Raw genomic sequence first — 14,371 nt, 5'->3', positions numbered from 1 at the left:
TGCTAGAATGTCCACTTCTGCTCCAATATGCTCTTTAGCAAACTGGGGGTTGCTGTGGGGAGGAGAACATGAGCCTGCTTTAGAGGAAATGGGACCAATTATGCTGCCCAAAGTCAGTTTGGAAGTTTATAGCCTGCTCCTTAGAGACAGCCTCCATTCACCCCAATCTCATGGCTGTCCTGCCTAGAAATCAGGTGCCTTGGCCAGTCTCCCACATGGGAGTATTTGCAGGTTATAGCTGGGATTTTTCCAGATGACCAGACTGCTCTTCTGAAAGTGACCATATTTTTAGTCATGTTGATTAGCTTTTTTCCTATATCACATTGTTACTCTTTCTAATACTGATTCTAGGGTTAATGATGAAACCATCTCAGAATAATTACAAATTCTTAGTGGGGTTATAATGTCTTCTAAGTCATGAAATCTAAAAATAATTTGAGTCAGATGCTAATGAGATATTGCAGGAATAACTGCTATTTTTCTGACATCTGATTATGAAACCTTAAAACCTGCATACCTCTTCCATAGTGATGAGTATGCAAATCTGGAGATATTCTATTTTTTTAATATAGGCAGATAGGATTGCAGTTATTTCCTATTTAGATATACTGACATTTATCCATATGGAAATATGCAAGTCATTAGCTTATTATGATATGACTATTTACATTCTTTTGACTTAATAATGGAGCCTAGATAAAACTTTCATAGTATATACACAGTGGATATTTTACACAGAACAAGAAGATTTGGGGTGGATGTTCTGTGGGTGAGACGTGGAGCCCACATATTTAATATTCACTATTTTAAATGACCAACGCTAGAATACAAAAAATGCAGTGCCAGTACGTGGCCTATTTTTAAACTAGTATAACAAGCCTTACCTTGGACGAGGGATATCTCCTTATGGTAAGGAGCAGTGGCTGCACTTTGCTGGAGCAGCCATGAAGAGATACCCCACATCCAAGGTAAGAGAAACCCAAGTAAGACGGTGGGTGTTGCAAGAGAGCATCAGAGGGCAGACACACTGAAACCATAATTACAGAAAACTAGTCAATCTAATCACACTAGGACCACAGTCTTGTCTAACTCAATGAAACTAAGCCATGCCGTGTGGGACCACCCAAGACGGGCGGGTCATCGTGGAGAGGTCTGACAGAGTGTAGTCCACTGGAGAAGGGAATGGCAAACCACTTCGGTATTCTTGCCTTGAGAACCCCATGAACGGTATGAAAAGGCAAAAGATAGGACACTGAAAGATGAACTCCCCACGTTAGTAGGTGCCCAATATGCTACTGGAGATCAGTGGAGAAATAACTCCAGAAAGAACAAAGGGATGGAGCCAAAGCAAAAACAATACCCAGTTGTGGATGTGACTGGTGATAGAAGCAAGGTCTGATGCTATAAACAGCAATACTGCATAGGAACCTGGAATGTTAGGTTCAAGAATCAAGGCAAATTGGAAGTGGTTAAACAGGAGATGGCAAGAGTGATCGTCGACATTCTAGGAATCAGCGAACTAAAATGGACTGGCATGGGTGAATTTAACTCAGATGACCATTGTATCTACTACTGTGGGTAAGAATCCGTTAGAAGAAATTGAGTAGCCATCATGGTCAACAATAGAGTCTGAAATGCAGTACTTGGATGCAATCTCAAAAACGACAGAAAGATCCATATCGAGGAAAGAATGGCAGCAAGAGAAATATCTTAGTGCTGCCTTTTTGAGCACCAGTCCTCAGGGGACAATGCAGTAAGGACAGGATGCTACTAGTGCCAGCCAAGTGCATCAGAGGACAGTAATTCCAAAATTTAGAAACCGATCTACATGCGGTAGCTGCTCCAAAGTGAAAGATTACTCATTACTATAGTAATACAGACAGTCCTTGACTTATGATGGCTTGGTCTACAATTTTTGGACATTATGATGGTGGGAAAGCTATACTCATGCCTGGCAGTCCAGTGATTAGACTCCATGCTTCAATCTCTGATCAGGGAACAAAAATCCCACATATGGCCGTGGAGAAAAAGAGAAAGAAACTACTATGAATTCTGAATTTTCTCCAGGCTAGTAATGTTGTTCAGTTGCTCAGTAATGTCCAACTCTTTGCAACCCCATTAACTGCAGCACATCAGGCTACCCTGCCCATCACCATCTCCCAGAGCTTGCTCAAACTCATGTCCATTGAGTCAGTGATGCCACCCAACCATCTGATCCTCTGTCGTCCCCTTCTCTTTCTGCCTTCAGTCTTTCCCAGCTTCAGAGTCTTTTCTAATGAGCTGGCGCCGTATCAGGTGGCCAAAGTACTGGAGCTTCAGCTTCATCATCAGTCCTTCCAATGAACACCCAGGACTAATCTCCTTTAGGATGGACCGGTTGGATCTCCTTGCAGTCCAAGGGACTCTCAAGAGTCTTCTCCAACACCACAGTTCAAAAGCATCAATTCTTCAGCTCTCAGCCTTCTTCATTGTCCAACTGTCACATCCATACACGACTACTGGAGAAACCATAGCTTTGACTAGACAGACCTTTGTCAGCAAAGTAATGTTTCTGCTTTACAATATGCTGTCTAGGTTTGTCATTGCTTTTCTTCCAAGGAACAAGCATCTTTTGATTTCATGGCTGCCGTCACCATCTGCAGCGATTCTGGAGCCCAAAAAAATAAAGTTTGTCAGTGTTTCCATTGTTTCCCTATCTATTTGCCATGAGGCGATGGGAGCAGATGCCATGATCTTAGGTTTTCTGAATGTTGAGTTTTTAAGCCAGGTTTTTCACTCTCCTCTTTCACTTTCATCAAGAGGCTCTGTAATTCCTCTTTGTTTTCTGTCATAAGGGTGGTGTCATCTGCATATCTGAGGTTACTGATATTTCTCCTGGAAATCTTGATTCCAGCTTCTAATTCATACAGCCTAGTATTTCTCAATAAGTTGTATAATAACTCTCTCTTGATGCTGGCCAAACCAAGTTGTAGTGAAGTTTTAGTTACTTACTGCAGTGTTCTGCTTGGACTTAAAAAAACGCATTACAAATGCATATCGTAAACATACTCACAAAAAAATGGAAGCAGTGGATGAAAAATGAGAAGCAATAACATACCTAGTAACTCAACTGCAAATAGATCTTTCCCATCAATATAACAGTTGCTTTTACTTAGATTAAAAAACGATATAAAAGAAAATGGAGCAATGTCACGAAATCTGGGAGCTATATGGACCACAGAAATCAAGTCTAAAATAATTATTTAATTTATAATTATCTAGCTGATCCTGTTCACAGCACCAGTTGTCTTGCTGTTCCCACTGTGCGCACTGTTCACTGAAGCCAGGGTAGGTGAGGCAGGAGCTAAGAGGCTGGAAGAAGACTCGCGGAGATGCAGGAACTGCTGCTGTGCTTAGTTGCTCAGCCGTGTCCGACTCTTTGCGACCGCATGGACTATAGCCCGCCAGGCTCCTCTGTCCATGGGGATTATTCAGGCATGAATACTAGAGTGGGTTGCCATACCCTCCTCCAGGGGATCTACCCAACCCACAGATTGAACACAGCTCTATTACACTGCAGGAGGATTCCACACCATCTGAGCCACCACTGAAGCCCAAGAATACTGGAGTGGGTACCCTATCCCTTCTCCAGGGGATCTTCCCAACCCAGGAATCACACCAGGGTCTCCAGCACTGTAGGCAGATTCTGTACCAGCTGAGCTGCCAGGGAAGCCCAGGAACTACAGACACATTTATTCTCACCTGGCTGGCACAGCAGCCATAACACAGCCTCTCTCCTGGCTGACGCAGCAGCTATAACATAACCATAAAATAATTATAACGTAGCAAAAATACAGTCCTATATAACATAACTATGATGTAGCTCCGATGTAGCCCTAATGCAGCAGCAGCCAGGGCTTTCATGGTGAAGCTCACGTAGGCACACGGCACAGGTCCCCCGTGACCAAGCGAGGCCCCCGTGACCAAGCAAGGACCTCGTGATACACATGTGCAGTGTCATAAATGGTCTCAGCGGTTACACAGCTGTGCAAAGTCACTGTTTCCAGAATATGGGGTGAGAGGGCATGAGAGTGGGGGGCGACAGAGCCTGACTGGCACCATCTTGTTAATTTCCCCACAATAATCATATCTAATTAATTATCAAGTATTATTAAATTATTAAATAGTGGAATCACTTGCCCAAGATCATTCAGCTACTTGCTGACAGAGCATGGAGTAGACTTTCTACTTTGTGAGTTCCCATCAGGCCTTTGACTGTTTCTATCATCCCAGATATTTATAAAGTTTTTAAGTAAGACTCTATAGTCATAATTAATGTCTTCATGACTCTATAATTAGCATCATGAAAAATTGATGTATAAAGTTCATCGTATTTTTGAAAAGATATGACATTCATTTAAAAACAATAATTCTTTTCATACCTATTTTAAGACTCCATGGATAAAACAAGTTAATACTATAGAAAAAGTAGAAAACAATTTGTGGACTAGTATACCGATTCATGGAAATAAAATAATGAGACAAATCTCACATTTTCATATCAATAATTCTGATACTTTTATATAAAAATATTTGTTTGTCTAGAAGAAACACACCTTACATCAAAAGCTACAAACGGATTCAATGTAAAAGGGTGGGAAGTGATGTGTCATGCAAATATCCAGAAGAGACCTGAAATGGCTATTGTAATGAAAAAACAGACATAAAAATTAATTACGTAACTCAGATAAGAAGGGTAATACAATGAATGGAATGACCACAAACTACTGAAACTGACTCAAGAATAAACATGTAACCTTTAGAAACCAATACAACCAGTGAAGTAATTAGTAATCAAAAACTACCCACAAACCAAAGATCAGATGACTTCATCACTGAATTCTAACAAATATTTAAAGAAGAATTTGAAAATTCTCCACAGATTCTTCCAAAAAACAGAAAAAGAAACAAACCCCAATTCATTTTATGGAGCAGTATTACCATGATACCAAACCACAGATAGAAATAAGGTAATTACAGACCAATACGTCTTATGAATATAATGTAAAAATCCTCAGTAAAATATTAGCAAAAACAAATCCAGCAATGTATAAAAATGAATTATATAGCCAATGAGATTTAATCTCAGGAATGCAAGATTGGCTTAACATCTCAAAATCAACTAATGTTATATATCATATCAACAGTATAGAAAACGAAACTCATATGCTTATGACAACAAATGCAGAAAAGGCACCTGGCAAATCTAACACTGTTTCATGTTAAACAGATTCAACAAACTAGCAATAGATAGGAACTTCCTGAATATGATGAACATTTACGAAAAATACACAGTAAACATCATTGTGAACGACAGGACACTTTGGCCCTCAGACAAGGAACAACACAAGGATGTTTACTCTCATCACTTCTCTTCAACATTATACTAGATGCCTGCTTATTTAACTTATATGCAGAGTGCATCGTTTGAAATCCCAGGCTGGATGAAGCACAAGCTGGAATCAAGATTGCTGGGAGAAATAGCAACAACCTCAGACACGCAGATGAAACCACATTAATGGCAGAAGGTGAAGAGGAACTAACGAGCCTCTTGATGAAGGAGAAAAAAGAGTAAAAAAGCTGGCTTAAAACTCAACATTCAAAAAACAAAGATCATGGCATCTGGTCCTATCACTTCATGGCAAACAGATGGGGAAAATGTGGAAACAGTGTCAGATTTCATTTTCTTGAGCTCCAAAATCAGTACGGATGGTGACTGCAGCCACAAAATTAAAAGATGCTTGCACCTTGGAAGAATAACTATGACAAACCTAGACAGGGTATGAAAAAGTAGAGACATCACTTTGTCGACAAAGGTCTGTACAGTCAAAGCTATGGTTTTTCCAACAGTCCTGTATGGATGTGAGAAGGCTGAGTGCTGAAGAACTGACGCTTTCAAACCGTGGTGCTGGAGAAGACCCCTCAGGGTCCCTTGGACAGCAAGGAGATCAAACCAGTCACTCCTATAGGAAATCAACCCTGAATATTCACTGGAAAGACTGACATTGAAGCTGAAGCTTCAATACTTTAGCCACCTGATGTGAACAGCTGACTCATTGGAAAAGACCCTGATGCTGGGAAAAACTGAGGGCAAGAGGAGAAGCGGGCAACAGAGGATGAGATGGTTGGATGACATCACTGATTCAATGGACATGAGCAAACTCAGGGAGATAGTAAAGGACAGAGAAGACTGGGGTGCTGTAGTTTATGGGGTCACAAGAGTCAGACACAACTTAGTGACTAAACAACAACAACAAAGAGGCACTAGTCAAGGCAATCAGGCAAAAGAAACAAACAGATGGGTTCCAAACTGGAAAGGAAGAAGTAAAAGTATTTGTATTGTGTTGACCAAAAAGTTTGTTTGGGTTTTTCCGAATGATCTTATGGAACACTCAAATGAACTTTTTGGCCAAACTGATAGATAACATATTTAGTACATTCAAAACCGTAGGGAATTCACTGAAAAATATAAGAACTTAGTTCAGAAATACTAGAAATGAGTTCAGAAAAGCTACGGGAAATAAGATCAATATTTAAATAATGAATTCTATCTCTATACACTTGCAATGAACAACTTAAAAATGAAATTTAAAAAGTAATTCAATTTACAATAGCACCAAAATGAAAAAAGATGGACGTCCTTGGTGGTCCAGTCATTAAGAATCTGCTGGCCAATGCAGGGAACACGTGTTTGATCTCTCTTCTGGGAAATCCCCACATGCTTGGGAGCGACTAAGCCCAAAAGCCCAATTAATGAACCTGTGCTCTAGATCCCTCGAGGCACAACTACTGAGCCCACAAGCAGCTACTACTCAAGCCCACGCACCTAGAGCCTGTGCTCCACAGGAGAAACTACCACAATGAAAAGCCCAGGCACTGCGATGAAGAGAGGCCCCCACTTGCCACAACTAGAGAAAGTTTGCACACAGCAATGAAGACCCAGCACAGCCAAAAACACATTATTTTTTTTAAAAAAATATATTTGGAAATACTTTCTTTTAACATGAAAAACTTCTGAAAACTGTAAAACACTGTTGAAAGAATTTAAAGATCTAAATAAGTGAAAAAAATCCCATTTTTTCAGAGTCAGAAGACTTCACACAGTTTAATATCGCCAATAATACCCACATTGATCCTAATCAGAGTCCAAGCTGTATTTTTTGTAGAAATGTGCAAGCTGACTCCAAAATTCATGTGGAAAACACATGAAGGAGAACTAGAGAGTGATAACTAAAGAGCATGCGGTTTCTTTTTGAAGTAATAAAAATGTACCAGAATCGACACTGGTGGTGGCCACACATATTTATGAATACAGGGAAAACCATGGAACTGTACCCTTTAGATGATTAAAACTATGGTAGATGAATTATACCTCAATAAAATTATTTTTTTAAGGAGCATGAGAACAAAGGTTTAAAAAGTTAAAGCACAGTTTTAAAGATACCAAGGAGTGGTAACATTTGTGCTAACTTTATGTTTTATTGTTCTCTGAGTCTTTTAAAATTTGAAAATACCCATGTAGCAACAATTAACTACAATAGCACAAACTGAGCTTGCTAGTCTTGCATTGCATTTTTCATAAGTAAACAACTGTCGAACAATTTTCAATAAAATGACAGTCAAATAAATAAATATATAAAACCCCAAGAATAGTTACTTGTATTATGTAAGGAGCTGCATGACATGGGGAACTATTAGGAGAGCTAACACATGGTGGATTTTCCAATAAGTTAAGCCCAAATATATATAAAACTCTGAAGAGGCCACAATAGCAAATCAAAACCAGAGACAGCAAGAAGCAAAAGTAATGATTTCAAAAATTATTTCAATGTACACAATATAGTATGGCAAGTATTAAGAAATCTTGGCAAAAGGATGATAAAAATTAAAATTTAAATGTTAAAGAAAAGAAATTAGGACACTGAATCAAATATACTTGTGTTAGTATACTATAAAAGGAAGAAAAAAAAAACCTGTTACGTAAAAAACTGTAAGTTTGGATATCACAAAGGTCATATGTGTGCATGCTAAGTCACTTTAATCGTGTCCAACTCTTTGCAACTGTTTAGACTATAGCCCACCAGGCTTCTCCAGGCAAGAATACTGAAGTGGGTTGCCATGGCCTCCTCCAGGGGTTCTCCTCAACCCAGGGATGGAACCCACACCTCTTATGTTCCCTGCATTTCAGGCAGGTTCTTTACTACTAGTGCCACCTGGGGACTGTACCTTTGGATATCACAAAGGCCAGAGCACAAGAAAATGAGGACAAATGTTTATCATTCAGGCCAGCCATAAAATTTTCCTTATTTTAAATTTCTGACATAAAGGATAATGGTATATGCCTAATGAATAGTTTATTAAGAAATATTTCTTATGGAAGAAGGTTGTACTGTTTTTTAAAAAAGCATTTGAAAGACAGTGTCCAATGTTCTACATATCATACTAATCCTGGTATAATTAGCAAACGGATAATTAAATATTGATTAATAAATTGCTCTTACAAAAATCTAACAGTGCATTTTAATTTTTCAAAATTATGTACATACTTAAAATTCATGATACATAGCATGTTATAGAAGTGATTAAAACAGTAAGAAAGCTCATGAGTAGAAAAAAATTCTCCCACAAATAGTAATTTCTTCGTTTTCCTCCACTGGCTGCCAGTTTTATATATTTTCTTCCATAATTTCCAATGTTAGGTGTATTTATTTCTTGACTCTATTTTGGTCCCCTGGTCTTTAATCTATTGTATCTAGATATATACAATAAAACTATATATTCTAGACTTCCCAGAATAATCCATACTTCTACTCACTTTATCAAAACAAATGGTACATAGGCCCTCATTTTCATAAAAGATGAAAATGCTTAGTTTTAAATAGTAATAGAGTTCCCAAACTAGGAACCAGAATATATCTTCTGAAACCTGGTTCAAACAATATTTTTAGAATGAAAAGTCACTAGGTGCAGAAATAAAAACTATCATACTTGTCAAAGTGTCAAAAAGTGTATGAGAATATAGGGAAATAACCAAGTTTTTCCTCATATAATATAAGCAGTGCAAAATTCTGACACATGATGAAACACTGAAAACATTTCCTGAGATAATTAACCATTATCATATACCTTTTTCTTTTCACCATACCAAAAAACACTATTTTTTTTTTCTGGTCAGTAGATTTGAATCCTAAAATTATACTTAGTAAATATAAATTGACAAATACTTTTTTAAAATCATAGATAATTTGTAGTAATAGAATATGTCAATATCAGCTCAAATAGTTTAAATTTCCTCATATGCAGGTGAAAAATGGTCCTTCAAAACAGAAGGGAATTTCATCAACTCGTTTAGAAATAACATTGAAATAAAAAAGAGAGCAGACAAGACTTACTGTTGACCTCTGGGTCCCTTCAATATAGAAGTATTATAAAGGAAGAGGAAGTTAGCATTGATATAGTAAAGAAACTTTTACTTTAATATATCATTTTTTCAGAAAAAGGGAAAGTTTGCAAAATCTGAAAAAGTGATTTATCTTCAGGTGAATAAAACGAACAGCAATTGATCTTACACTCAGGGAGTGATTGTTCTTGTACTGGTTACAAATCCATCTCTGTTAAGTATCACTAGAATAGGTTGGGTGGTCTCATCTTTTCAATAATTTATTAACATGTTTAAGATTTAGGATGTACTCCAAAATTTTATACCAAATGACACTGTTCGTTGATTAACTTTCCCATTATTTGACCACTCTGTACATATGTAAAATGAATTTGACTTGGCATAGAAGCATATTATCTGAGTAGAAACAAAGATTTTGAAAGAAGAGTGTCAGAGTAAGAAAGACCTCCACAAGAATGTCACATTTAAGCTGAGATTCAAGAAATGGGCACAAACAGGTCAAACAAACAAAAAGAATGTTACAAGTAGGAAAGATTATAGATTTATATCAATGAGATGAGTGACCATCAAAGGTTTTAATTTGCAACCTAGAATTCTGAAGAAATCATGAGTGTTCTCTAATTTAGTCTATAAAGTAGATCATTTAAAGATGAAATTATTTTATTTATATTTGCAACCCTGAAATTCTGTGAAAAGGTTTAAAATAGACAAGGGAAACACTGGACAAAATTAAATTTCATACAAGCAGTTTCATAGTCTTTTAAGCCCTAACTTAAAAAACATTTTAAATTACATATTATGGAATTATTCTGTAATGAAGAATCAGCTTACGAGATGTAAAAGAATGTCAATAAATAAAACACACTGAGTAACCAAATACTAATTTCAGATTCACTAGAAATTGCAAAAAATAGTATAGAAGGCTCCTATATTACCTTCTCCCAGTTTTCCCTAAAGATGATGTATTATTCAACCACAGCTCGCTTTCAAATCCAGGAACTTGACATTGGTACAATCCTAAACTACAGATCCGATTCAGATTTCACCAAGTTTCACATGCATTCTTGTTTGTGTATGTGTACAGTTTATAAAATCTTAACAGTGTATAGATTTGTGCAACTACTACCACAATCAAGATACAGAACCCTTCCATCACCACCAAGACAGCTTTTTGTGAAAATTCTTTCTATTTACACTATCTTTCAAGTTCATCCCTAAACCTCTGACAACCATTTTAATATATTTCAAAACTATATATATTTTTTAAATCCAAGGATATATAATTTGAATCACAAAGAATATAACCATTTGCAACTGGCTTTTTACCTTCAGTGTGACTCCCCCTTGAAATCCATGCAAACTGTTGTCTGAAGTAATATTTCATTCCTTTTTAAAGCTGAGTAGTACAGATGTATCACATTGTACAGATGTATTCATCGTACAGATGTATCACAATTTAGCTATTCATTTGATAAGAGCTATTTGGATTGCTTCCAGTTTGGGGCAATAACAAAGTGCTATGAATACAGTGTAGGAAGTTTTTGCAGGAACGTTAGTTTCATTTCTCTATGACAAATGCTCAGGAATGTGACTGCTGAGTCATGAAAATGTATGTTCAATTTTAAAAGAAATGTCAAGCTGCTTCCAGAGTGGCTGTGTCATTCTATATTCCCACCAGCAATGTATGGGAGAGCCAGTTCTTCTGTATTCTCATCAGGATTTGTTACTGTCATCACTTAAAAATGTTAGCTAATTAAAGATGTGCAATGCTTCTCATGTTTTTAACTTGCACTCTTCTGATAGCTAAAGATAATGAAAATGTATTATACACTTATTTGCCATTTTAACATGATTTTAAGATGGAATAAACAATAATATTTCTAAGTGTGTAGTTAATAAGGTCTCTCACATAAGTAAATAGTATGACAAGGATAAATAAACAAAACTTAATGAAGCTTTATGAATAAAAAGTGGAGACACTTAAGTACAGAAAGTATAATCTATTTAGAAAATATCACTATAGGGATGATCTGATTGAAGTTGTTTATTATGATAACCCAGAAAAGGGACTTAAGTCATAGAGCATGCATAGGACACAGATGCTATCAGTGTCCCTGCCGTGTTCTTTGAACCTAACGGTTTACTCTGGCTCAACGCTTCTAAATGCTGCAAGCTTCCTCTCTGCCCCAGAGGGATCTTCTCCTCAACTGGTGAAAGCTACTGTGCCCATGTGGGCACTAGGCAGGTGCACAGTCCTCTAAACCACACTTCACCATCAGTAACAGGAAATATACTTGCATTTTCTGTGAGTTAATTCTGAAATTGATATCAACACTGCTGCTGCTGCTAAGCCGCTTCAGTCATGTCTGACTCTGTGAGACCCCACAGACGGCAGCCCACCAAGCTCCCCCCGTCCCTGGGATTCTCCAGGCAAGAACACTGGAGTGGGTTGCCATTTCCTTCTCCAATGCATGAAAGGGAAAAGTGAAAGTGAAGTCACTCCATCGTGTTTGACTCTTAGCGACCCCATGGACTGCAGCCTACCAGGCTCCTCCGTCCATGAGATTTTCCAGGCAAGAGTACTGGAGTGGGGTGCCACTGCCTTCTCCGATATCAACACTGATTATTCCTAAAATTTCCCCACAGGATAAAGCCCCAGTATCCTATTGTGATAGTACGCTTAATGACTTTTTATTAGCTGCTCTGTCTTCCCTGAATCACCTCCTGCCACCCTTTCGAGAGACACCTACATGTCCAAAATTGGTGTTTTAAACTTCTTGTCCTAGGTTCTGCTCCTCAGGGAACCTATAAAAATTAAACCACCTATGAAAACAAAAATAGTCTCACTAAAAATAAAAATATTTTTTAAAAGTAGTGACAATTAGCAACATGTATTAAGTCTTCCCTTTTCTATTTAATTTTTCTACTTACTACTATTAACTACAGTCACTACTACAAAATTCTCTTCAACTGTTAGTTAACAACACTTTGGATATTGAAAACAATTTCTAATATGTACATTAATCAAAATTCAATAGTGAAAATTTATAGATGTTTATGACTGTAAATGGGCGTCCCCAATGGTTCAGCGGTTAAAAGAATCTGCCTGCAATGCAGGAGACGTGGGTTTGATCCCTAGGTAGGGAAGACGCCCTGGAGTTGGGCATGGAAGTCCACTCCAGTATTCTTGCCAGGAGAATCCCATGGACAAAGGAGTCTGGCGGGCTACGGTTCACAGTGTCACACAGAGTTGGACGTGACCTAAGTGGCTTCCCTGGTGGCTCAGAGGTTAAAGCGTCTGCCTCCAATGCGGGAGACCCGGGTTCAATCCCTGGGTTGGGAAGATCCTCTGGAGAAGGAAATGGTAACCCATTCCAGTATTCTTGCCTGGAGAATCCCATGGACGGAGAAGCCTGGTAGGCTACAGTCCACGGGGTCGCAAAGAGTCGGACACAACTAAGTGACTTCACTCACTCACTCTTAAGTGACTGAGCACGCCTGCATGTGGATATAAATGTGAAAAAATTTCAACCTGTGAAATGTAATAATTCCAACGTTTAGACTCGATTTAATATGATTATAGAGAACACAGAAAACAAATACATCAAGGGCTACTCCAAAGCTACAGAAATCACCGCAGCATATGGAAACAGAGTAAGGCATATCGATCAATGGGACAGAACATACAGCACAGAAAAACAACCACAGAATTGATTTTGGAAAAAGTACAAGGGCAATTACAGTGATTTAAAAAGATTTCAGGAAAGGTTAACCATTGGAACAAGTGGATACCTATATGCCAAAGTGAGGATTAAAAAGAAACATTGTTTCATGTCTCATTCTACAAACACAAAAATTAACTCAAAATGGAATACAGACCTAAATATAACAAGTAAAACAATGAAATTTCTGTTAGAAAATATAGAAGAATACAGTTCTGACCCTCAACTAGGGTCAAAAAATGAACTTTTTTTTTTAAAGATCTGAATATTGCTCTAAAGAAGGTATACAGATAGTAAAAAAAAAAAAAAAAGAATATGCTCAAAATCATTAGGAAGTATAAATTAAAACAATGAGAAACTTCTTTACCCCTGCTACAGTGGATAAATAACAAAAGCCAAGAATACCAAGTACCAGCAAGAATGTGAAGCCACCAAATCTCTTAATATACTGCTGGTGGGAATGTAAAATGATAACAGCCACTTTGACAATTTCTTATGAAGCATGTGATCCAGCAATTCCACTTCTAGCGAAATGAAAACGTTTGCTAATAAAGAATATATACAGAAATGTTTATAACAGTTTTATCAGGAATCACCAAAACTGGAAACAATCTAAGTATTCCTCCATTAGGGACAGATATACAAGCTGCAGTACATCAACAAGATGGAATATTACTCAGTCACAAAAGAAACAAACCACCGATACTCAACAAAAGGTATGATAATCTCTGATGTACTTACGCCAACTAAAGCAAAGAAAATTCAACAGTTATGGGCTAAATGCAGCCATGAAATTAAAAAACTCTTGTTTCTTGGAAGAAAAGCTATGACAAAGCTGGACAGCATGTTAAACAACAGACACATTACTTTGCCAACAAAGGTCCATCCAGTCAAAGGTATGGTTTTTCCAGTAGTCATGTATGGATGTAAGAGCTGGACCACAAAGAAGGTTGAGGGCCAAAAAATTGATGCTTTTGAACTGTGGAGTTGGAGAAGACTTTTGAAAGTCCCTTGAACAGCAAGGAGATCAAACCAGTCAATCTTAAAGGAAATCAGCCCTGAAATATTCATTGGAAGGACTGATGCTAAAGCTGAAACTCCAATACTTTGGCCACCTGATCAGAAGAACTGACACATTGGAAAAGACCCTCATGCTGGGAAAGATTGAAGGCGGGAGAAGAGGACGACAGAGGATGAGACGGCTGGATGG

The 14,371-nt window shown here is 37.7% G+C and overlaps 1 protein-coding gene across 2 annotated transcripts in view; it reads right to left on the bottom strand.

Moving 5' to 3' along the window:
• The window catches only part of ADK (adenosine kinase), a 544,106-nt gene that overhangs the window by 327,512 nt on the left and 202,223 nt on the right, over positions 1-14,371 (bottom strand). The gene's annotated exons all lie outside the window — the stretch shown is intronic.

Source organism: Ovis aries, chromosome 25 (assembly GCF_016772045.2).
Source record: "Ovis aries strain OAR_USU_Benz2616 breed Rambouillet chromosome 25, ARS-UI_Ramb_v3.0, whole genome shotgun sequence".
NCBI lineage: Eukaryota > Metazoa > Chordata > Mammalia > Artiodactyla > Bovidae > Ovis > Ovis aries.
Note: the sequence above shows the minus strand (reverse complement) of the source record. Positions and strands in the feature narration are given on the sequence as shown.